This window comes from Sphaeramia orbicularis, chromosome 14 (genome assembly GCF_902148855.1).
Source record: "Sphaeramia orbicularis chromosome 14, fSphaOr1.1, whole genome shotgun sequence".
NCBI classification, from domain to species: domain Eukaryota; kingdom Metazoa; phylum Chordata; class Actinopteri; order Kurtiformes; family Apogonidae; genus Sphaeramia; species Sphaeramia orbicularis.
Genome location: NC_043970.1, coordinates 35,911,343 through 35,926,292, shown reverse-complemented (window position 1 = coordinate 35,926,292; position 14,950 = coordinate 35,911,343). Strand labels below are relative to the sequence as shown.

Sequence of the window (14,950 nt, the reverse complement as noted above, 5' to 3'; positions counted from 1 at the left end):
ACCTGCTGCGGTGGTCCGGCCTCTTCCCTGCCCTCATCATCACCACTCACTTATCCTCAACCGCCTCCATGTGTCTCCCCCTACTCCCCCCTTCTCCCCCTCTCCCCCAGTCTCTATCTCTATCGCTCTCTTTTTCCCCTTCTCTACTCTCTCTCTTTAACCCCAACTGGTCAAGGCAGACGGCCATCCTCCAGGAGTCTGGGTCTGCTCGAGGTTTCTGCCTGTTAAAGGGAAGTTTTTCCTGTCACCAGTCATAAGTGTTTGCTCCTGGAGGATTCTGTTGGGTTTCTGTAAATTGACTTAGAGTCTGGTTTTGACCAACTCTATATATAAAATGTCAAGAGATAACTTTTTTGTGATCTGGCGCTATATAAATAAAATTTGATTGATTGAGTGATTTAATTGGTTTTCCCCTGTAAGTCGCTTTGGAAAAAAGCGTCTGCCAAATGCGTAAACATAAACATAAGAATCCTGATTTTCAGTCACAGCTTTCCTCTGCTCCAGTCGTTCACATTGTTATTTTTTCGTGTTTTATCTATCGATGAACTGATTATACAGTTCTACATTAACACTGACACAATACTTAAAATTAAATTTGGTCCAATAGCAAATGCTGATATTGGCGTTTATTTCTTTTTATTTTGTTTCTGTTGTTGTTTATCAACAAAGAAACTGTCATTATATACATGCTTTCAGTCCTTCACCACATCATCTTGGAATAAAAACTGACTCAAACATAAAATTTATGAAAAATCTGCAAATATCAGCCAATACTCAAGTCTGGACGAAATATTTGTGTATCCATTTTATGCCAGTTCTGGTACAAAAATGTTAGATAACTTGTGATTAAGAGGATTTCATGAAGGAATGACCATCTGTCATTCCAGGGTTTTGTAATTTTTTCCTTGTTGTATTTGTATAATGATTCAGTTACCTGTTCTGTCATTTAGGGTTGGGGTCAGTAACTACTGAATCTACAGTCTACATATTTACGGCATGTACTGGAGAAGGACTGATTTTTTTATTTTTCTTTTACCTTTGCTTGTTGACTGTAACTGAACCCCAAACGACTGGCCCTGTTCTCTTTTTCTTTCCTTCTGACCGATGTGAAAACACGTCCAGGCGTTACATTCATCAGGCAGCCACCACCACACACCTGACCTTTGTGCAGAGCATGAGCAAAAGGGCAGGCAGTGCTCAGTGCTCACATCATTATGGATGCATTTCCAACATCTCTAAGGAAGCATCACTGTGACCATTCTTAACCCTTTATCAGGCAAGTGACTATTTTTGGTAATTTCCACACATGAGAAGACAGTGACAGAAACAGTTTCAGTGAGGACAATGAGGCAACAATCTCAGGTCCAATGTGGTCTACAAGGTCTGTAAGGTCCACTTATGCATGAACAGTGAGTGTACCTGCTTTGTTAGGTACCATGAAGTAATGGTACTAATATAAGGAATGATGTTCAAAGGCATAATGTGGATGATGACAGGTGTCTGGATCAGTACATATGTGGCTGTAATGTTCTAAAAGTTATGTTCTAATGTTCTAAAATACATGCTCCTTTCACCTCACATGTGTTTTTCTTGGATTTTTTTTTTGTTTGCCAAATATAAGATACAGGACCAAATAAGGTAACTTTATTGACCTTGATTTTCTACATGACAATAAGAACTTTATAAAAATTTCACAAGAGTAATAAAGTCTTGTTAGGTCCTCCAACAACACACTAAAATTGAAATTTTGAAGTTCAGAGTATTTCTATGAGTGCCCTACAAAGGGTTAAGAAAATGCAGGATTAATGGAGTGACCCATCTTGGTGCAAGTATTGGTGCAGTATTTGTGCATGCAGGCGTCTGACATACACAAAACCATAGCAGAAATCTCTTGAATTTTGCGCATTGCTTATGTGTCTACTTGTTTGTCTTTGAGTTTATGCTCCATTCCTAAGATAATGTTACACACTGTGGATGCTGTAGAAGAGCAAAAGACACACACTGAAGAACTCTGGAACAAACTATATGCTCGTTCTCAGACTGATGCATTAGCTTTTGGTGTTGGTTTCCATTGGCTGAGGTAGAAGTCTATGTAAGTCCTTAGACATTGGAAATTGACGACCTGGGGCAGGTGATAATAATAAGTTGAAAACATCTGAGTCGGAAGTGGCTGTGGTGGAAATCCGTTTGTGGGATTAAAAAGAGGAGACCAGTGTTGGCTTCATGTTGTGTTTATTTTTGTGTTTTCTCTCCTTGTTTTTTTAATTTTAGCTGTGCTTTTCCTCACACTAGTCACGACCTTTTTTCTAACCTTACCCAACTTGCAATTATGTTCAAACCAACCCAAACTGTAACACGGCATTGCCTACTTACTACTCTACACATACCTAATACATAAAATAGCAATCAATACACTTACATTTCTTCACTTATCTTTCATATTGCATCTTTAATTCTTTTTGCAATCACTAACAAATATTGTGTTATCTAAGTGGAAAAAAATGGTAGAGAAATGAAGGAATCGATGACTCTGTGACCTGTTCTGCTAAAATGCAATTGTTGTAACTGTGCAGCTGAGCTTTCAGCAGACTGTGGCAGAGAGCACAAAGGTGACACTCTGACAAGATGACACATCTCCCAATCCACCATGGATAACTTGCTTGGCTGACACTGAGGTTACAGACACATGGGGATAAGCTGAGAATAGAGGGTGGCAGTTCTGGTGCTGGGATGAGAGCGACCGCGCTGAACGTCAAGGTGAAGCTGCCTTTCGCTTATGAACGTCAATCCCTGATCGAGTTTCTGGTTTTGATTCTGTCACAGTCCTGTGGCTGGTGTTGATTTTTCATTAAATTCGGGCTTTCTTCATTTGCTGGTACAAGTTGTTTATCTGCTATAAGATGGAAAAACTATTGAGTCGACTGATATGCAGGAGGAAATAACCTAGGGCTGGGGAATTTGATGACATTACTATTCTGGCCACTTTTTGCCCAGAATCAGCTAAACATTAAAAACTGTGCACAAACAAACAAACAGGAAAACTCTTTGTGTCATGTTTGGTCTATTTATTCTGTGCTGGCAACTTATTTTTCTCCGGTATGTAAACAATGATGGTGTCACTCAGCTCCTTCTTTTTGTGTTCTTCTGTCTATGTTCCCATTGTTTCCTCTTCACATCCAGCTCTGAGGACAGTCTGTTCCAATTAAGGCTGCATCACAAATGCATGAAGAAAATCTGACAAAAATGCAGTCTGAAAACATCTGGGGCGTCTGTCAAAATGTCCGTGTCTGGACTGCAGCTCTTTAGATCTCTGTTTTGAGCCCTCTCAGCAAAAGCTGGAACTGTTTGTGCTCTGTGAGAAATGTGTTATTCATAACTGTCAGCAATAATAGGAACATTAAATCGACTGGAGTGTGAAAATTCAAGAATCCAGCACAATACAGAGCAGAGGCTATACAATTTTTACTGCTACAGCATTCCTCATTAAAACATCTAAATGTACTATACAGCACTTGGACTGTGCAAATAGAAGCCTCCTGTTGGCTCTATTGGACTGAGGCTCTGTTGTGTATGTCTATAACAAAGCAAATGAACTGAGAGAACTTTTCCCTGGTGACGCATCACTTGTCTGACCTGAAATTTCAGGCTCCACTGTTGGTATCATGCTGTGGTTTGTCTATATTGGCCTGTGCTCTGTTCATTAGACTTTGATTTGTCCATTTCCCTGTTGGCCTGTGCTCCACTCGCTTGGCTTCAATTAGATTTAGTACAAAGAGGCTGCTGAGCTGCCGGCTGGACTTCAAAGCCTGTGGTGTTTTTGTTTCAATGCAGACCAAAACCACGTTGTTTTAAAATTAGAGTTACTTTACCATTAAATATAAAGCTGAGGCTGTTTTACTTGGTAGCAGCCTTTCCAAACTAAGGGTCAGGTCCAAAAATGGGTCATGGGGTGAGTTTATGGGGGTCGTCAAATGTCAGCAAAAGAGACCACAATAAATGATACGTAATGTTAGGGATGTGCAATTAATCGAAATTCAATTACGATTTCGATTATTACACGCAACGATTACAAAAATTATGTAATCGAGAAAAAACAATTATTAATTTTGAGTTGTTTAATTCACACGCACGCAAGCTACCATGAGCTGCTCTGCCCCGCCCCCCTCTAAGCTACAGCTGCCAGCTAGCCAGCAGGTCCACCCCAAGAGGAAAGTTGTACCTAGCGGTCTGGAAAAATAGCAGGAGAATCGCAGCAGAAGTGCTTGGTAAACAAAAAAGGCAAGTCAAATTCAATTGTATGGAATCACTTTGGGTTTGATGAAGAGCAAAAACCCATTACGTGCAAAAAGTGTTTCGTAGTTGTGTCCGCACCGACCGGTAACACAGCAAACCTTTTTAACCATCTAAAGTTTAACCACCGCCACCTTTATCATAATCTTATGAAAACCTAAAACACATAAAAAAAACTCCATCTACAACTTCATCCGCAATGCAGTCTTCAGTCTCCGAATCTCTTTACGCTGCAACTCCAGTATTAACCTAACTGAAACCTCACGGCACACCACTGAATTTACTGTTTCATACTACATTGAACATACTTGAATTTATAATTTGCACTTTACGTGAGTTTTGTTTTTATTGCTCCAGTTCTATGGCAAGTCTAGAGCAGTTTAATTCCAGTGCACTATTTGTTTACAAAAGGAAACATACTTGAATTTACAGTATACTTATTTGCATTCAAAGATTTTTTTTTTCGTACAAAAGTGAACATACTTTGTTTTAATGGTTAAAAGCTTTATTTATATTTAAAGAGTATATCTTACATTGTTTTGCAAGAGAAAAATAAACAACTTTAAGGTTTACGAATAATCGTTTTTAATAATCGTGATTTCAATTATTGCTAAAATAATCGTGATTATTTTTTTTCCTATAATCGAGCAGCCCTACGTAATGTGTTTTCAGAGAATTGTTCATAAGAAGACTTTATAATTGTTGACCTCAACGAGTTCAGGTGGAATGCAGAGGAGCAGTTTAAATGAAGACACCTGTAGGTTTGAGGAAGCCAAATTTAGGACTTTTTCAAATATTTTCAAGGCGTCAAATTTCTGACCTTCCATTCACATAAATAACAGTCCAACAGGCCTCTTAGTTATTGTGTTGAACCAGTCTTAACCATATTTTAGTCCAGTCAACGTTTCATTTCTATTTGTAAATGACTAATGTTAATGTTACTGACGTTGAAGCTGCTAAAGCTCATACCTTAACCCAGGGTTGTCAAATCCTGGTCCTCGAGGGCCAGTATCCTGCATGTTTTAGATGTATCCCTCTTCCAACACACCTGATTCAAATGATAAGCCTTGCTCTGCAGAGGCCTAGTTCTGCAGAAGCCTGATAACAATCGTCAGATGTGCTGGAAGAGGGAAATATCTAAAACATGCAGGATACCAGCCCTCGAGGACCACGATTGGACACCCCTGCCTTAACCCCTCCACCTATAAATGACTTCTGAGGCTCCACTCATTCTCTTCTCCGTGATGATCAACACTAATTACACATTTGACTAATTCAGTACAAATATTTACAAAGGAAATATGGCAACATCATTTATTGTGTCTGCAATTTTTAAGACCTTTGAGTGTGAAATTTAAGGATTAATTGTCAATTTTAAGGTTAATTAAGGCCTTAATTTAGGACAATCACATTTAAGATTTTTTAAGACTTTCTATGGAACACAGCATCATAAATAAAGTATTTTGTTGTTACAGAGAAATCCTGGTCTACACAACATATCACACTGAACTGGTACACAACCCAGCGAATAGAGAATTAAAACTTCAACTTAAATCATATTGCATTATCTGTCAAACGAATTCCAAAATGATTCCTGCCTTTCATATCATTTAGATCTAATACTAACACAGTGTTTGATCTAAAACCCAAAGCATTAAAGGTTCATGTTCAAGCTGGAAACAGTCAATAATTGATATTTGTCCTTGATGAATGACTTAATCAATGAAAACATGTTGTAATTTATTTCCCTGTCAACAAGCAAAATTAAAAATGGATCAATAATTTTATAATTACAAGGGTTCACATGTAAGACTCATGTGTTTTCTGCGGTTTCGTATTTTGTATAGAGGGCATTGTGTCAGCTTTTTCTTTTTTCTTTCTTTACAAAGGCTGAAGTTTATCTCATTTCTATGAAGAAAAAGTTTCTGGAGGTTGTTGGTGTTCAATGTAGCAGAGTTTTATCGATGAACAAAAAAGACTCAATTCACAGTCTGTGAACAGCACTGTCATTCTATTATTCTGCATCCTGTTCTATACTAACATACAGTGACAGTGTCTTTTTGTGACAATATCTTCCATTTTAACACCAATAGATTTGAATATTCTAATTTATTCCAATAATAATCATGCTTTCCCCACCATTATATCATGGATTTTTCCACTTCTACTTCTTTTGTTCTGCTCAGTCTTGGATTTTTGTTAAATACTTCTGCATATTTTCATCATTATATTCCACTATGTAGGTGCTTGTATGAAACTGGGTTCATTTTGGTACCTGGCACTTTGCCAGCTTTTTTAGACCCAATAATAAAAGAGAAATTCAGACTTATTTCCCCCCAGGATGCACCTAATGATGACCTCCGATAAATGCAAAAAAAATTATACTCTTGCTCTGAGACATCCCAAAATTAATGAATTTTTAATCAAATATTGGTACCAAAAACAGGACCAAATTGGGACAGGAAAAGCTACCTAGGTGTCAGTGCATTTGATCTAGAAAACATGGCTTGAAATGGTCTTATATACCACTATGAATAAAGGCACTGTTAAATTTAATAATAATAATAATGGATTGGATTTATATAGCGCCTTTCTAGACACCCAAAGCGCTTTACATTATTGACCCATTATTCATTCGCTCTCACATTCTCCCTCTGGTGGTGGTAAACTACATCTGTAGCCACAGCTGCCCTGGGGCAGACTGACAGAAGCGAAATTTGACGATCCTAGTGGTTTTTCTAATCCAGACATGTGGGTTTTTCATAAATCTCAGTCTCATTCCAGGTTTCGTGCCTAACCCATAGTGTCCACTCGCGTTACATGCAGAACCTGCCCTTTTAAACACATAAATAGTGAGTGATTTTGCAACAGCAGTAAATTTTGTGAAACACTCTCTCTTGCATAATTAGTTTGATTCCCAAAATGTACCTGTGAGAGAATAAAAAGATATTCGAATAAACAGTAATGCATAATTTTCATGTCCTTTTTACCATGTTACATGCGGATTTTTGTATAAAAATAATAAAAAATATTATAAAAATGTGTTTTATCTGAAAAATTGTTTCTCATTTATTGCTGCAAATATTTATTTTTAAAATAGACCCAAAGTGCTTCCAAACTTGCTTCATAACAATAGCCCACATCTTGTTTGAATTTTTAGCCCCCATGTCCTGTTTTTAGGGACCAGTTTCATAGAAGCACCCATATCACTTCATAGGGTTATATTATGACATCATAGTATTGGAAAAATATATGAGATTTTATGTGATAATATAAAAAATTACCCTGTAAGGGACAACCACAGACACCTTTAGAGTGCTTCACTGCTCGCTATACAAAGCATTGTTTCAGATTTCGTCACTCTTACCTAAGAATGTCAGGATGGATGTGATTTCCTTGGGGGCCTGTTAGCATCATTACTCTGTGGACGCGGGGGCAGAATAGATGGTCAGTGACACAACGGATTCACTCCCTCAGGTGATGGAGGATCGCAGGAAGTCTGAGGACACATTTAACGTGTCCTTTAACATCTGTTTAAAGAAGGAAAGAACACCATCAATGTGTTTAGCCAGTTTAGAAAGATTCACCTGTGAGTTTGAGTTACAGAAATGAGTGTGGAAGGTTACAGATATTTCAGAGCACTTACAACAAAATGAACAAAACTGCAATTTCACAAGCTGACCTCACTCACAGTACAGTCATATGTGTATACCTGCTTGTCTCCTTGAGTTTTCTGCCTATTTACTGAAAGGTCAGTAAATACAAGCCAGTGCTAAATGGATTTTGTGATGCTAAAGTAACTGGCATTTTCACGATACTGCTTTCATTTCACACAGTTAACTAGAATAAAATAATTTGTTATGGCAGATGTCTCTTGTTTTGGTTTCATCTCACATTGTACATTACTGAATAAAAGTCCTTGGCTGATATTATGTTTGTTGGTTCAGTAAAGTTGTAATGACCACACATGCATTTCTGTGTCAGTATTAAGATCCAATTTGATATATGTGAAGTATGTACAGCAGGAAAAACAAAAATTTCAGGTTAAAAATGGCTTCTATAAGTGGTAAGTGGTGGTATTTAATGTGACCTCCCTTTGCACTTAACATTTCTTTAACCCTTTTGTTCAGACAATATGAGATTTATTGCATTCATTTTCTGTTGTTTTATATCAGGTTTCATTCGACACATGTCACATGTTTCTAATTGTTTGTGCTGCTTCTTGTCATGGTGATCAAAGGTCACACTAAATAATGACTTTAACCTTTACAACACATTTAGTTCAGTTTTTTGTCTCTTTTAAGGTTGTGCACATATTTCCAGTATTTTCTTTTTGCATCTGAAAAAAGAGAATGAGAAATAAATATATATGCTCATTTCCATTCTAAAAACAAGTTTTAAATGAGTATTTTCTTTTAATATCCATTTTCCATTTGACATCTATGCAAAGTTTCCTCAAAGACACTTAAGGTATAAAACTACAGCTGAAGATTATGAATTTGTGACCACAAACCCTTACCACAGTGACATTTGTGTTGTAGAAATGTGTGAGTAGGTAAAGGTTTAGAGTTATATTGTTAACACTGATGGTCCTAAAAATTTCCAGAACAACAGAGTCACAATACGTCCATTGAAACATCTAATAATACATTATAAAACATGTTAAGTGACATGAAATAAATATATTTCATCCAAATCATCAATCATCATCAATTACAGGGTGGGGAAGCAAAATTTACAATATTTTGAGGCAGGGATTGAAAGACAGTGTATGACCAATTAGTTTATTGAAAGTCATGAGAATTTATTTGCCACAAGAAAATTAACATAATAGAAAATGTTTTTATTCTGTGTCCTCCTTCTTTCTCAATAACTGCCTTCACACACTTCCTGAAACTTGCGCAAGTGTTCCTCAAATATTCAGGTGACAACTTCTCCCATTCTTCTTTAATAGTATCTTCCAGACTTTCTCGTAATAGTTTTGCTCATAGTCATTCTCTTCTTTCCATTATAAACAGTCTTAATGGACACTCCAACTATTTTTGAAATCTCCTTTGGTGTGACAAGTGCATTCAGCAAATCACACACTCTTTGACGTTTGCTTTCCTGATTACTCATATGGGCTAAAGTTTCTGAAAAGGTATAGATAATAGTGTTAGGTATGATTATGATATTACTATATGTTTGGTTTCAAAACAACTGACGTAGTGCCTGCTGAGAAAAAAACAACTAAATGTTCACTGTAAATTTTGCTTCCCCACCCTGTACATGTGCTCCTTTACATTAAATGGTGTATTTTAACATCTTTTATCCAAGTTCAGATTTGATCTGTACTAGCTTATTTAGTTTATTTTTTCTAAAGTACTTCTGTTGTATTATTTGAAACACTGTCTGATTCAGGAGAAGCTACATTTTATTTCCTCATTTGATGTCACAGTTTTATATTTGTTTTGTCCAAAAATGAATGAATCCACAAATAAAACAGAAATACTGTAAAACATAAGTCAAACATATATGTTACAGACTAGGATTCAGTTTGAAATTTAAAAAGAAACAGTTTTGGTTGTCCAGATAAGGTGGTAGAAGGCTTGACATTTTGCCAATATGACCACTTAAATAAAATTAATTAGCATGCAGTGCAGGACCCTAGAATTAACAACTTAGGAGGTGTGCAGAGCTAGATCACTTCAAGTTGGTAATTTGGCTAATAGAGTGAGTCTAAATAATTGTGAAAAGTAAATTGGTGTTTTAAAAGGTTATCTGTACCCTGACACGGCACCACCTCACAGGAATATAAATGACACCGCGTTAAGTGATTGGACAGGCTTATTTCAGCAGCTACTTTCACTACACCGTCCTTAATTATTTGATTTTCTGTTCGTCTTGGACTCCACCTTTAATGGATTGATTTTTTCCAGGGAAATTAGTTTAGAAAGCCACTCTGAGGGAAAGGGTGGCAGGTAAGTATCCGAAGGGGAACGTCGGGGAATACATGAAGGGAGATACGAGGACAGCGTAGTTAAAAGTGGTTTAAAGTCCCTGTTTGAGCATTAATAGGCTCCCCTAGCAATTACAGCCTCTTGTATTCCATAAGCTCCCTCTGGCCATTTGTTTGAAGCCATTTCATCACAGTCACATGAAAGAAAATTAGCGTCAGTGATGCAACTCCAACATCCTGAGGTCAAACGGGAATCAGACCTGAGCTGACGTTTTTCCCGTGCAGCGTTTCGTGCACATTTGTACAATCTCATTCAAATGACTGTCCTCCGGGAGCGATAGCAAAGGGCACAGCTGTAATGAGAGCGCCATAGGAGTTCTGTCATTAGTCATAGATAAAGATACATTATATGCCAGACTTACTTGGCCTCTGGGGCATTACTGTATTTTTCTTTGACTGAGTATTTTCTTCTTCTTCTTCTTTTCTTCTTCTTCTTCCTTACCGCTGAGACTCACAATTTAATCAATTCCCTCTTCTGAGCCTGAGAAATAGAAAGAAAAGGCAATTACTGAAGGAGAAAATATGATAAGGGTAAAGAATTGAACCCCGACTGTCAAAAGAAGATGGATTAGTTTTGTTCGGTTAGGTAAGTCAAACAGGCTTTGTATTTACTCTGTTGTAAAAGGAAAACAAAACCCAAACATCATGAGATCAAGGTCTTTCTTACATGTGCAGAGTTTAGTCCACAGGGAGTTTACCTGTGAATGTATGAGGCAATCAGTGCACTCAACAATAATGTAATGAAATGAAACACACTGCGTGTCAGCGCCTTTTTAGGTCTGCATAAAAAGTACAAGTACATGTGCATTTTAGAGTTGCACTAATGGTTATTTTCTGTTCATTTTTTGCCACAGTAACCTTCATTAAAGATTAAAGACCAAAGAATAACCAAATTGTTTTAAAGTCTTTTGTCACACTGAGCAAAAATTCAGTTCTAAAATTCATGGAACAACCTTTATCATAACTAATGTCAGTGAACACGGCTGATGTACATTATATCTAATCAGTGTTTTCCTGCCATTATGAGGCAAAGGTCAAGGGTCTCTAACCTACATCTCCTGAACCAGATGTGTCTCTTTAGCTTTGCTTCAGTGGCACCATGTGGCTTTGCCAAAAAGGATAAGGAACAAATTGATAATATTTTTCAGTATTTCAACATTTTCCTATCATTGTTTTAGACCCAAAGCCTTTCTTACATTGTCCAGCTGTAAAAATGTGCAGTATATAGCCTAGTGCTGAATGATATGGATAAGAAATGTAATCTTGATTTTTTTTTCATTGTTGCGGACGATTTCTGATTTTAATCAATTGTTTTCTGGCTTCGTGAGCCAAAGACACAAAACACTTCACTAAAACTCTATGCCATGTCTAAAAACACATTCACAATTAATACATTAGAAGCAGCAAACAGGTTGCAGTAGATATTTTTGTTGAGCAAGAAAGGTTTCCATAAAAATAATTTCAATTTAGTAATTTAAGCATTTGATTAATCAAGCAAAATTTTGCTTAATCTCATTAATTCTACATATTATCAAGCCGTAGCTGCATAAACAAAAAATAACAAAATTTTTGGAAAATATAATAAACCAAAATCTGCTTCATATGGGGGCTTCAGCTAAATTTTTTTGCTCAGTTTACATTTGCTCATACTCTGGCTTACTTTAATCTTACACTGGCTGGTGTAGCCCAAAAATCTCAACTATGTTCTTGATTCTGATTCTGTAATTTCATAAATACACAAACAAAAAGTTAAAGTATCAATAATCATAAACAGGCCACTGCATAGCATCCACCTGAAGTAAAACACAGAGGAAGCTTAAAAAAAAAAAAAGAAGAAGAATTGCAGCCACAGACATTTTTTTGTGACAAAAACAACCCAAACAAAAAACAATTGACCCATTCTGGACACTGTCTGAACCAAATTAAGGTCAAATAAATGTGGAGGGAAACAAAATGAAGTAAAATGACTCGTCCCACATGTTATGTTGGTTCCAACTGACATCCTTACCATCTTTTAAGCTTTTTGGGGGTGAATTAGCCTATTTATTCTTCTCTAGCTCTTCAAAATTTTAACATGTAGATATAGTTAACAATCATGGCAGGAGGTGTGATGTCCAGGTCTTTCCCCCGTTAGGACCCAGATCCTGCTAATCCTCACACCACCTGTTGCATAATTTTGTATACATAACAGTCACCATTAGGCCACTATTGTTTTAGCAATATTAAAATGGGCATACATATACATTTCACTGTCAGCGTAACAGGATGCAAATGGGATTATACAGGAAATATGTAAAATGCATTAAAGGCAAAAACAGTCAGCTGGGAAAAACCCCTCTACAGACCACAGTGTCAAGTATTCAATGTGACGTCCCTTTATACTTAACATGTCTTGAACTCTGGTTGAGACAATATAAGACTTAGGCCTACCGCTCTAATCTTCTGCTGTTTTACACCAACTTTCTTTTAACACAACATTTCTTATTATTTTGGCTGTTTTTGTCAATGGAACAGAGGTCAAACTAAATCCTGGAGAAACTATTTGGGTATCAAGTGTGTATCAATTGTGTACATATGCCCTGAATTCAACTGTTGTACAGAGAAGAGACTGAGAAATAAAAAATATTGGCTCATTACAAGCCTACAAAAGCAAGACAGCTAAAGGTGACCTCTGACAACTGAACTGTACTGTAAGTTTTCCTCAAACTTTAATAAACCGGTCCAATAGTCTAAAAGTGTCTGTAAAGGAATGAACAGTTTTGGGTCAAACAGCATCAAATTTTCTTTTCCACATGACCCTCCTGCATAAAACTCCAGGAACCCAAGATAGAATTATAAAACCTACTACAGAGACTGAAGGAAAACGATGAACCCCTTAAAGTTTAAAGCAGATGCATAAAACACGGTAGAAGCTTGAATATTTTTTTCATTTTCTTTAACACTGGAGGAGCGTTTATCTCCAGGCTATGACCATTGTTACCATGGTAACAGCAAGTAAAACCGGGTTAAACTAACCAGAAAAATGCACTGTAGGTTGCAATGGGTGGTTTGTTTATGGTTTAGTACTGTGGAGAGATTGCCCATTTAGTTAGCAGCTGAATTTATTAACCTATCAAACATTCAGTACAGTGAAAAGTCTTATTCCACCTTTAGCTTTATTAGTTCTCAGAGTTGAAATGAGCATACATATTTATTTCTAGTTCTCTTTCCTTCAAATACAACAAGAAATTAGAGAAAATATGTGGACAGCCTTAAAAGGCACACAAAAAACTGAACTAATTGTTTTGTAAAGGTTAAAGTCACTATTTAGCGTGACCCCTGACCCCATGAATGAAACCTGGTATAAAGCATCAGAAAATGAATGCAATAAATCTCATGCTGCCTGAACAAAGGGGCTAAAGACAAGTTAAGTGCAAAGGGAAGTAGGAAGGAAAAGCTGGGTCAATATATAATTGAGGGACTTTTGTGTTACCTTTACAGGGTAACATAGTTGACAGGTATAGTTGACATTTTTGCTGTTTTCAGACTTAAAATCAACATAACCATAACACCACATGACATTTTTACAGAAAGATCCTTCTAAATACCACATATACAACTGAGTAAAACTGAAATTGAAAGTTATTTATAAAGATATTGTGGTAACACTGTTGACATTAGAGTGTGATAAATACACACTTGACTCACACACTACATTGTATTAAATAACTAACAAAGAGGAGAAAGAACATCCCTTGGTGTCTTGCCAGTGTTTTCTTCAGGAGGAAATGACATCATGTGGAGCAGGTCATGTGATTTGGAATTAACACACTTCCTTCAGAGGTGTTTTGTAATGGGTAACTTAGTTGAATGATTTCTCGGACACAGATACAATTTGTTATTTTCCATATAAAATCTGATATATTGCTAACAAAGAAATATCTGTCATGATTATCTCAACTTAATAAAAAAGAACACAAAACAATTTTCGAAAACGTTCATTTTATCATTGTTTAGCTAATTAAAAGGTGGTTGATATTAAATTTGGACGGTTACTTAATTGACATTTAAGTAAAGCTAGTCATTTATTATTTATTAATCATTTATTAATAAGTGATTGTTTCTGTAATTTTTAAAGACATGATCATAATGAACTTAAAAAACATTAGTTCTTTTTTTCTTTCTTTCTTTCTTTTTTTTTTAAGATATATCCCATGGATATCAAAAGTATATTGGCCCAGCTGTTTTTTCCCCTGATACTTGTGTTTTTACTGCTGTACTCTACATGGTTCCTGTACAGCCAGATTGGATCTTGGCCATTACAACTTTACTAAACCAACAAACAGAATGTTGGTCTCAAATTTTTACACAGTAGTGGATATTCATATTGTATGCTTTTCAAGAGAAAGGATATTAAAGATAATGCTAACCAGTAATTTTAGTAAATAAAAGCCTGTTTAAAAGAAATAATAAAGCAACTTCCGGTCCTTCCCAAACACCAGGCTAATGTAGCATGTTAGCTAAATAGCTAACTACTAGCTACTGGCTAGGTGACACTAATTTGATCTCCTTATTCATGTGTAAATGAAAGAATACCAATAAGTCATCTCTCGAATTTTCATTTTTAGCTACTACACAGCTATTTTGCGAACATGAGGATAAATGTAATTGTTTACCAGAGCT

General features: G+C 36.4%; 1 long non-coding RNA gene across 1 annotated transcript; it reads left to right on the top strand.

Annotated features, from left to right (window-relative positions):
* Positions 1–5,593: 5,593 nt before the first annotated feature.
* LOC115433451 (uncharacterized) lies at positions 5,594–14,687 on the top strand. Its single transcript, XR_003937362.1, has 3 exons — positions 5,594–5,669; positions 7,785–7,787; positions 14,677–14,687. It is a non-coding gene; the product is annotated as an uncharacterized LOC115433451 (long non-coding RNA).
* The last annotated feature ends 263 nt before the right edge of the window (positions 14,688–14,950 follow it).